We start from the raw sequence: 12,199 nt of genomic DNA, 5'->3' as shown, positions 1-12,199 counted from the left end.
TTCCCTACCCCAAAGGACAAATTTAAGCTGACAAGTGAATTCCCTACTTCACTGAGGGAATACAGGTATCTACTACCCAAAGGTTCTGCTGTGCTTGCTCGGTAATCAATGTACACCAGCACAACATATAGAAAGAAAACAAACTGGTATTAACTCTATGGGAAAGCATTGCAGAACACCACCATGCTTAGAGAATGAAGTTGATGGATCTGAAGACCCAATAAGGACCAGCCACTTACATGGTCTCTGAGAAAGACTAGAGAAGATATTTGGAGGTTGTTCAAGAAACTCAAAGAATCCATGGAATGAACAGAATGAACCAAAATAAGAATCAAGAGGACATAAAATTAGAAATAAGAAAACTCCAAACTAAAATATCTGAGCTAAAAAACTTGGTAGCTGAAATGAAAAATCTCACTGGGAAGTCTCACATCAGAGTAACAGCTGCTGAAGACAGAATCAGTGAGCTGGAAGATGAGATGCATAACAATTTTATACAACAGAAGAGACTGAAAAAGAGTTAAAACAAATGATCAGACAATGGGAAAAAATCCTCAAAGAATGTGAGCAAATAGAAGCCTGTGATAAACTCAATAGAAAAAATGTAATAAGCATTGGGAGTCCCAGAGACCCAGGAAGAAAATCTTCAAGAAAAATCAACAGTTCATCACATCATTGCCTAAGAACTCCCAGAGCTCAGAGTGCATGCAACCAAAAACTACATGCCCAAAGGGATCCAAACAAAAATACTCCAAGGCATATTCTCATCATAATGGTGAATCCCACAGATTGAGATGGAATACTGAAAGCAGCAAGGTCAAAAAGAAAAATTATGTACAAAGGAGCAACTTTAACTTTTACAGCAGATTAGTCAAACACAACCCTCAAGTCCCAAAGGCAATGGTGGGATATAGTGACAAAACTCAACAAAATAAATGCTGCACCAAAATACTTTGCCCAGTCAGATTTACATTCAGGTTTGAAAGAAAGATACATAGCTTCACAAATAGACAACTGAGAAATTGCTGAGGAAATTTAAAGACTAAAACACACCTTAAAAGAAGAACCTAAAGCTATACTTTAAGGCAATGCAGACCCAAAAAACACACCACAGTCTTACAAAAAGATGACACTAAATCCTATGACAATAATCTATCTAAGTGTCAAAAGACTAACTACACCATTTAAGAGACACAAAGTGGCAATATGGTTCAAAATGTTGAATCCAGTGTTTTACTGCCTCCATGAAACACAGTTGAATCATCAGAAAATAAACTCAAAGTCAAAGATTGGAAAACAATTATTCAAGCAACTCCTTTAAAAAGGCTGAGGTGGCCATATTTATATCAGATGATACAGAATTTAGACTTAAAAAGGTGGTAAAGGGGGAAAGATGGGTATTTTTAATAATAATTTTTATTGTGGCCAAAAGACATCTTTTACAGTAGTATTTAAGGTACACAGTGACAATGAATCAGGGTCATTCCCACCACCAGGGTTGTCCTCCCTCCACCCCTTTTCCAGCATGTGTCTTATATTTCCTCTTTGTCCCCTGGAGAAGGGGGAACTGTTAGCTAGTGGAACTATTCCCCTCTGTGTATAGCTTGTTGTAGATAGGGTATCGATTCTGTTGTTGACTTTAGGTTTGATGTTTAAGTCAGATCATTTTTAAATTCCACTCAGTGTTCATTTGGCTGTTTGGTCTGTTACCATTCATTTTTATTCCCCTCCTCAATTCATGAGGCAAAACAAGATGACTCAAGTTGTGTGGTTCTTCTGAAAGAAAGACAACAACAAAAAACCAACAGTTTTTACAAAAAATAAAAAATAAATAAAAGATAGCAACTACCAAAAAATAAAAAACACCCAGCAGCAAAAAAGAACACCAAATAATCACAAGAGTGAAAAAGAAAGAAAAAGAGGAAAAGTAAAAAAGAAAAAGAAGAAGAAATCTGATGCCAGTACCTCTATCTGCCTGTCTTCTGTGCTGTGCTGCATTCTTGGCCTGATTTCACCCTGTGTGTGGCTCATCTATGGACGGCTAGCCTTCCCTCGAGGTGAGTTTACACACCCAGAAAGGGGAAGCCGCTGAACTCTGCTGGAACTCTGATGGCAGCACCCCTATCTGCCAATTTCTGTGCTGTGCTGCATTCTAGGCCTGATTTCATCCCATGTGTGGCTCATCTGCAGACGGCTAGCCTTCCCTGGAAGTGAGTTTACACGCGCAGAAAGGGAGTAGCAGCTGCGCACATCATTTAGCCAATGAATACAACCACAACATGTAGAAAAACCCACAATACAAGTGTGACAATAGGGAAATAACACAGGCCAGCCCCAGACATAGAGAACGAAGATGGCAACTCTGATGACCTGAACATGGTGAATCAACTAGTCAGTCTCTCAGATAAGGAGTTTAGAGTTGCAATATGGAAGATATTCACAGAACTCAAAGAAAGTATGGAAGAGAATACTAATAAAAATCAAGAGAATATGAAGATAGAAATCAGAAAACCCCAAACTGAAATTTCAGGTCAAATAACAGGTCTGAAAAACTCAGTAAATGAATTGAAGAAAAAATGGATGAGTTTTCCCACAAATTAATAGCAGCTGATTATAGAATTAGTACACTGGAAGATGAGATGAATAACAACTCCATACAGCAGAAGAGATTGGAAAAAAACCTTAAAGCAAGTGACCAAACAATGGAAAAATTAGTCAAAGAATGGGAACAGATGAAAATAGAAGTCTATGATAAGCTCAACAGAAACAACTTAAGAATCATTGGAGTCCCAGAGACCCAGAAAGAAAATCTCCAGGAAGAATCAATGGTCAAGAACATCATTAAAGAGGGTGGGTCTTGAGCTCTGGTCCTTGGGGCCTGGGAGGGCGGGCTTTCCTCCCTTCCTGGGGCAGGATTTTCAGCCAGCATGGGCTGGCTCCTGGCAGACCTCCGTATGTGCCAGGGGCCACTTGGCCCGGCCTAGGGTAGGGGGGCCCGGACCTGGGTCACCCGACCCCCCTCTCCCCCTTTCCTCCGGATCTCCAGGTGAGTTTCTGGGAGGACCTGATGGGGCACCCTGGGTTTTCCCCACTCCCAGGCCAGCTGCGGAGATTGGCCTAGAGTGGGTCTTGAGCTCTGGTCCTTGGGGCCTGGGAGGGCTTTCCTCCCTTCCTGGGGCAGGATTTTCAGCCGGCATGGGCTGGCTCCTGGCAGACCTCCGTATGTGCCAGGGGCCACTTGGCCCAGCCTAGGGTAGGGGGGCCCGGACCTGGGTCACCCGACCCCCCTCTCCCCCTTTCCTCCGAATCTCCAGGTGGGTTTCTGGGAGGACCTGATGGGGCACCCTGGGTTTTCCCCACTCTCAGGCCAGCTGCGGAGATTGGCCTTGGTTGGGGCTTGAGCTCCTGAGATTGGCTTGGGGGGTGGTGTTTGATCTGTTGGGTGGCAGATAGTTGTTCAGTTATACTCAGGCTATCACTGGCAATTTCATACTAGTCTACATGATGCAAACCGCGCGGGGGCACTAGCCCCCGCGCGAACGTATTCTCCTCCCAACCATCAGTACCCCCGATTTACCCTTCTTAACTTCAATAATACACAGTTCTAATCTCAGACCAAAGACATACAGTGGATCTAACAATCCCAGAACTATTTAGAATGACATAAATTGCACACATATATCTTTTGAATATTTTATGTATATTTTCTTTAACGGCTGTAACTCTCTCTATATTCTTCTACCATGGTGTTTCTATCCACTTTTCATCTTTTCTTTTCTTTGTAAGCTGTTCAATAAGGATTGTTGGTGGAACTGTCCCTCAGTTTAATGCCTATGATTGAACTATGTCATGGAAATTGCTGGTCTTGTTCCTATTGCCTCCAGATGCACCAATAACGCTTCATGGCATTGATCCTTCTTTGCATAGACACATTAAAATAGGAAAACACTATACCTACAGATAAGTTCTTATCTAATAAATCTCAGTACAATGTACCTTACACCCTGAACATTGATATAATGCCCTGGCACAGGCCTCAGAAGAATGGGCATCCTCCATTCCCGCCAGAACCAGGCAAGCTATCTACGAAACATCCAAGGTCTTTTATAGCAACAGCTGGAAGCAGTCCTCTACCAAGAAAGACACTACCAAGGGTCTGACATAGACCTCCTAAAAAGAGACTTCCGTTTACACTGAGAAGAAGAGGAAGCAGTCCTCTACCAGGAAAGACACTACCAAGGGTCTGACATCGACCTCCTAAAAAGAGACTTCCGTTTACACTGAGAAGAAGAGGAAGCAGTCCTCTACCAGGAAAGACACTACCAAGGGTCTGACATCGACCTCCTAAAAAGAGACTTCCGTTTACACTGAGAAGACTTGACAACAACAATGACCTGCTCCTCAGGACATGGTTCTCTCTAGTGCCCCTTAAGTGTGAGGTGAAACGAGAGGATGCTCTGCACCATCCTGACTGCAATATGGGATATGCAGACTCCAGGACCTTTAATACAGAAACATGATACCAACAACAGAGACTATGTGAGGAATGAAGGTGTATTGCCACTACAGACGATGACTTGAATTGGACAAACTAGTTTGCCTGGAGCCTAGAGTCAGTCCTGTGCCGGGAAACGTCAGGGGTAGGGTCTCCTTGTATTTAGACCATGATTTTTCTTTCCATGTCCCTTATATTTTGGTGGGCCTATGCAAACAAATGCCACTCTAACACCATTTTTTACTATTTTCCCTTGACTCCAATCCTTAAGAAAAACAACCCACTAAAACTTTTGAGGTTAACTTAAACTAGTAAGCATGTGCATGGAACTAGATAAATGTACTTTGCCCTCAATGTTTAAGGAGTTACATAAGTCTAATCTCTTTGGATTATATTGTGTGCTGCTAAGAAATAGTATGTAATACAACTGGGAATTTGAGGGACAAATTAATTGTATTGTACATGGGTTCAGTTTTGTTTTTCTTAATTTTCTTTGGTTGAAAGATCAAGGCTGGGATATCATCTTTGGGACTACCGAGAATTCTGCTTATGGGTGATTGGGCTTCCACTGTAACTTTACCATGTCCTCTTTCTTTGCATCTTTGTTGTCATAATTAAAATTAATAAAAAAAAAGAAAAAATACAAACCACTTTACATAATACTGTGTTAGGTACCTCGGAGAAGAAGTATGAGAATGAGTAGTATTGGGGTAGCAGAGACAAGGCTCTCAGATACATTGGTAATGTGGGCATAGGGCGTATATCTATATGTACAATCCAGAGAGTCAAATCATTGAAACTTGAAAAATTAATTTAAGCAACAATCTGTTAAAATGCATTGTCAAGATGGAAGTTGAGAGTAGGGTTGGAATAACAGGGAACTTGGAAATTTTGGATGAGAGAAATTGGTATAAATTGACATAGAACATTATATGTTTAAAGCTAAAATGAAACATTGAATAACTTCATAAAGTATAGTCATTTGATAAAATTAAAAATAATGTGACATTCTAACTCAGGGGTGGCAAACAGGAGTTTTATCCTCACTTAAAATAGCAAAATGCAATATGTGTTTAATATATTATTGTTAAAATTATATGCTTTTGTGTGAGTGTTTGTCTGTTTTGGCAGGTCACTGTGTGGTGTAGCTCTCTGACTCTCCCAGTTTAAAATTTTGGCTCTTTGTGTCGAACTTGTTTGCCACCCTTTATCTAATGTAACGGGATAGAAATTGTGAATCACTTGGTGTACAACACTCATGTCCATAAGTTCCTTTAACTATTTTTTTCTGATACTTGGGTTAAATAGTTGGTCTGCAGAATTATCAACTCGGTAAGTGAAGAAATCTGTGGAGAGATTGCCAGTTATCAGGAACTATTATTCATTTGTTTTTGTGTGTTTTTATTTTTTTCTTTTAGTGACAAGCAGTCATTTAAAAATATAATATAACATCATTATTTGCCAAGTTGTTCTAATACATTTGTTTAAGGCACTAATTGTTCTATCCCACCAGTGCTACCTTTTCTCCACCAATGTTTCGGTTTTCTCTACCACCACCCCTTAACCCACTTTGATGACACATACCTTTTACTTCATATATTTCTTCAAACACAAAGGCAAATGTTATTATCAAAACTCAGCTCAATAAACGCCAACTTGTGATCACTGTTAAAAAAAAAAAAGAAAAGAAAAGTAATCATTCACACAATTAGTAATATTGCCCAGATATATTTCTGAGGTCAATAACTTTTTTATGTTCCATAAATGTTCATGTTATATAAATAAATATATTGATGAAAATGCATCTCCTTTCTTACAAAAATACGATGAGGCCTTAAAAATGACTTCCAAATACGAATTAAAATAAAAGTCAGAGATATTTTCCAGGTATATTTTCCCCTCTACTATTTCTCTGTCTCTCAATTTAGTTGTATAAAAGTTTATTTGTCTCCCATATGACTGCATAATTTAATTTTTGGCATATAGTCCCAAAACACATAAATATGAATGAAAAGAGCTATATATGCACCTCTGCTCATTGCAGAGCTCACAGTAGAAGCAGGAAATAGAGCCAAGTCAAGTACTCTACTAAACTGGAATTGGTAAAGCAGGGAAAACGTTTGCCTACCATGTGATCAACCTAGGTTCCATCTCAAGTATCACATATGACCCCCGGATTCTGCCAAAAGTGAACCCTGAGCCCAGCTGTGTGTAGCACAAAAACAAATGTCCTATTTCAGAAAAGGCTATGATATATATACACAATATGCTTAGTGGGACACTATGCAGTCTAAGAAACTCTAGAAGTATGCATAGAACAAATTGTACAGTGTCATGATAAGCAAAATAAGTTGAGGTAGGACAAATGTCAAGTGATTTCATCCATGAGTGGAATATATAGAGAAAAAAACAAGGGAATACACAATATTACACTATAACTAGCCTTTAGTCCTAGTTTACTAAGGGGCTGTGGATAATGTACATTGGAAGTAATAAAGGACATTAAGAATTTTGATCATGGTGATTGACTATTATACAACAAAACTATCAATATTGACACTGTTGCAACCCTGTCAGCTAAATGATAAAATAAAATCATTATTCAGAGTTAACAAATGCGTATTTGTTAAGGAAAAATAATAGCATTTTGCTTTTCTGTTACTCTTATTAGTCAATTTTATTTATTTATTTTGACGGTTTGTGGGTCAGGATTTACACCTGATTTTGTGTTCAGAGATCGCATCTGGAGCTGCTCAAATGCTCACATGTGGTATAAGATTTTATGTATTTATTTTGACTATTATGTCTCAAGATTTACACCTGATTCTGTATGCAGAGATCATATTTGGAGCTCCTCAAGGGCTCATATGTGGTGTAAGAGGTCAAATCCTGGTCATACATGTGAAAAGTAATATCTTACCTGCTCTGCTATCTCTTTGGTCTATTAAAAAACATCTTTAAGTATTTAAAATAAAAAAAAAAGTAATTTCTACTGATTAAAAAAAAAAAAGAACATCATTAAAGAGAAACTACCAGAGCTAAAGAATACATGCAATCAAATTCTGCATGCCCGAAGAGTACCAACTAAAAGAGACCCCAGAAAAAACACCCCAAGACACATCCTAGTCACAATGATGAACCCCACATATAGAGAATTCTGAACGTAGCAAGATCAAAAAAAGAAATTACATTCAAGGGAACATCCTTGAGATTTACCGCAGACCTGTCACAAGAAACACTCAAGGCCAGAAGGCAGAGGTGGGACATAATGACAAAACTCAATGAAATAAATGCTTCGCCTGGAATACTGCACCCAGCAAAACTCACTTTCAGGTTTGAAGGAACAATACATGGTTTCACAGACAAACAACAGCTCAGAAACATTACAGACTCAAAATCAGTCTTAAAAGAAAAACTGAAAGACCTACTTTAAGACAAGACTGACCAACAGACACATCAAACTTCGATAGAAAAATGGCACTAAATCCCAGGACAATTCTTTCTCTCAATGTCAATGGACTAAATGCACCAGTTAAGAGACACAGAGTGGCTAAATAGATAAAAAAACTCAACCCAATCTTCTGCTGCCTACAAGAAACGCACCTGAATAGTCAAAACAAGCATAGATTCTAAATAAAAGGCTGGAGGAAAATCAACCAAGCAAACAACACCCATATAAAAGCTGGAGTGGCCAAACTAATATCAGATCATGGAAACTTTATACTCAGGAAAGTTATAAAGGACCAATATGGACATTTTGTATTAATAAAGGGATACAACAGGAACATCACTCTCCTAAACATATATACACCGAATGAGGGGCCAGCAAAATATTTAATACAATTGTTGACAAATTTGAAACATAGTATCAATAACAACACAATAATTGTGGAAGACTTCAACACAGCATTGTCAACACTTGATAGGTCAACCAGACTGAAACCCAACAAGAATGTACTAGACCTGAAAAGAGAAATGGAAGAAAGAGGCCTAGTAGATATATATAGGACACTCCACCCCAAGAAACCTTCTTCTCCAATGTACATGGGACATTCTCCAGAATAGACTACATGCTGGCACATAAAACATACCTCTGTATAATCAAGAGGATAGAAATTTTGCAGGCTACCTTCACTGACCACAAGGCCCTGAAATTATATGTGAACTACAAAGGGAAACTATATGTGAACTACAAAGAAGAAAAACTTTAATACCTGGAAGTTAAACAGCCTAATACTGAATAACCAGTGGGTCTGAGATGAAATCAAAGAGGAAATTAAAACCTTCCTGGAAACAAATGACAATAGAAACACAAACTATCAGAACTTATGGGATAAAGCAAAAGTGGTACTTAGAGGAAAATTTATAGCTTAGCAAGCACACATCAAGAAAGAAGAAGGGGCATACCTGAATAGCTTAATGATGAAACTCATAGAATTAGAAAGTGCTCAACAAAAGGAACCAAAAATAGGGAGACAGAAGAAAATAACAAAGCTGAGAGCAGAAATCAATGAAGTGGAACCCCAAAAAACAATCCAAAAGATCAACGAAAGCAGAAGTTGGTTCTTTGAAAAAAATAAGCAAGATTGATAGACCACTGCCAAAACTAACAAAGAAAGAGAGAGAGAAATTCATAACTCGCATTAGGAATGAAAAAGGAGAGATAACTACTGATATGGCAGAGATTCAAAGGGTAATGAGAAACTACTTTGAGAAACTCTATGCCACTAAAAATGAGAACCTGGAAGAAATAGATAAATACTTGGACTCTTATAATCTTCCACGGTTGAATGAAGAGGATGTAGCATATCTAAACAACCCCATCACTACCAAGGAAATTAAGACAGTAATCAAATGTCTGCCCAAAAACAAAAGCCCAGGCCCAGATGGATTCATTAATGAATTCTTTCAAACCTTTTAAGAGGAACTTCTACCAATCCTGGCAAGACTCTTTTATGAAATCAAAGAAACGGGAACACTTCCAAATAGTTTTTATGAAGCCAAAATCACCTTGACACCTAAACCAGACAGAGATGCTATCAAAAAAGAAAATTACAGACCAATATCGGTGATGAATACAGATTCAAAGATTCTCAATAAAATCCTGGCAAATAGGATTCAATACCTCATTAAGAAGATCATCCACTATGACCAAGTAAGTTTTATCCCAGGAATGCAAGGATGGTTTCACATCCGTAAATCTATCAACATAATACACGACATCAACAACAAGAAAAATAAAAATCACATGATCATATCAGTAGATGCAGAGAAAGCATTTGATAAGGTCCAACACCCATTTTTGATCAAAACTCTCAGCAAGATGGGAATGAAAGGAACCTTTCTGAATATAGTTAAGGCTATCTATGACAAGCCAGTGGCAAATATTATCCTCAATGGAGAAAAACTAAAAGGTTTCCCTCTAAATTCTGGCACAAGACAAGGCTGTCCTCTCTCACCACTCCTATTCAACATAGCACTGGAAGTACTTGCTATAGCGATTAGGCAAGAAAAAGATATCAAGGGAATTCAGATAGGAAAGGAAGAAGTCAAGCTCTTGCTGTTTGCAGATGACATGATACTATACTTAGAAAACCCTAAAGACTCTACCAAAAAGCTTCTGGACACAATAGACTCATATAGCAAGGTGGAAGGCTACAAAATTAACACACAAAAATTAATTGCCTTTCTATACACCAATAGTAATAAAGAAGAAATGGACATTAAGAAAACAACCCCATTCACAATAGTGCCACACAAACTCAAATATCTTGGAATAAACTTGACTAAAAATGTGAAGGACCTATACAAAGAAAACTATAAAACTCTGCTCCAAGAAATAAGAGAGGACACGCGGAAATGGAAACACATACCCTGCTCATGAATTGGCAGGATTAACATCATTAAAATGGCAATACTCCCCAAAGCATTGTACAGATTTAATGCGATCCCTCTAAAGATACTCATGACATTCTTCAAAGAAGTGGATCAGGCACTTTTGAAATTCATTTGGAACAATAAACACCCTAGAATAGCTAAAGCAATCACTGGGAAAAAGAATATGGGAGGAATTACTTTCCCCAACTTTAAAGTGTACTAGAAAGCAATAGTTATCAAAACAGCATGGTATTGGAATAAAGACAGGCCCTCAGATTAGTGGAATAGGCTTGAATACTCTGAGAAGGTTCCCCAGACATACAATCACCTAATTTTTGATAAAGGAGCAAGAAATCCTAAATGGAGCAAAGAAATCCTCTTTAAGAAGTGATGTTGGCAAAACTGGCTAGCCACTTGCAAAAGAATTGAACTTAGACCCCCAGCTAACATCATGTATGAAGGTTAAATCCAAATGGATTAAAGACCTCGATATCAGACCCTAAACCATACGATATATAGAACAACACATAGGCAAAACACTTCAGGACATTGATACTACAGGCATCTTCAAGGAGGAAATTGCACTCTCTAAGCAAGTGAAAGCAGAGATTAACCGATGGGAATATATTAAGCTGAGAAGCTTCTGCTCATCAAAGGAAATAGCGCACAGGATACAAGAGCCCCCACAGAGTGGGAGAAACTATTCACCCAATACCCATCAGATAAGGGGCTATTCTCCAAAATATACAAGGCACTGACAGAAATTTACAAGAAAAAAACCACCTAATCCCATCAAAATTGGGGGGAAGAAATGGACAGACACTTTGACAAAGAAGAAATACAAATGGTCAAAAGACACATGAAAAAATGTTCCACATCACTAATCATCAGGGAGATGCAAATCAAAACAACTATGAGGTACCACCTCACACCACAGAGATTGGCACACATCACAAAGAATGAGAACAAGCAGTGTTGGCGGGGATGTGGAGAGAAAGGAACTCTTATCTACTGCTGGTGGGAATGCCGTCTAGTTCAACCTTTATGGAAAGCAATATGGAGATTCCTCCAAAAACTGGAAATCGAGCTCCCATACAATCCAGCTATACCACTCCTAGGGATATACCCTAGGAACACAAAAATACAATAAAAATACCTTCCTTACACCTATATTCATTGCAGTTCTATTTACCATAGCAAGACTCTGGAAACAACCAAGATGCCCTTCAACAGTCGATTGGCTAAAGAAACTGTGGTACATATACACAATGGAATATTATGCAGCTGTCAGGAGAGATGAGGTCATGAAATTTTCCTACACAGGGATGTACATGAAATCTATTATGCTGAGTGAAATAAGTCGGAGAGAGAGAGAGAGAGAGAGAGAGAGAGAGAGAGAGAGAGAAAGACACAGAATGGTCTCACTCATCTATATGTTTTAAGAATAATGAAAGTCATTCTTGCAATAATAATTTTCAGACACAAAAGAGAGAAGGGCTGGAAGTTACAGCTCAGGTCATGAAGCTCACCACAAAGAGTGATGAGTTAATTAGAGAAAGAACTACATTTTGAACTATCCTAATAATGAGAGAAAGAATGAAGGAAATAGAAAGCCTGTCTAGAGTACAGGCGGGGGTTGGGTGGGGAGCAGGGAGACTTGGGACATTGGCGATGGGAATGTTGCACTGGTGATGGGTGGTGTTCTTTACATGACTGAAACACAAACAACACAATCATGTATGTAATCAAGGTGTTTAAATAAAAATATATTAAAAAAAGAAGAGAAAAATAAAGGATTGCTGGTGTGGCAAGGTTTTGTGCTCCTCC

This window comes from Suncus etruscus, chromosome 14, assembly GCF_024139225.1.
Source record: "Suncus etruscus isolate mSunEtr1 chromosome 14, mSunEtr1.pri.cur, whole genome shotgun sequence".
Taxonomy (NCBI): domain Eukaryota; kingdom Metazoa; phylum Chordata; class Mammalia; order Eulipotyphla; family Soricidae; genus Suncus; species Suncus etruscus.
The sequence above is the reverse complement of the archived record's forward strand: the minus strand, read 5'-3'. Positions refer to the sequence as shown.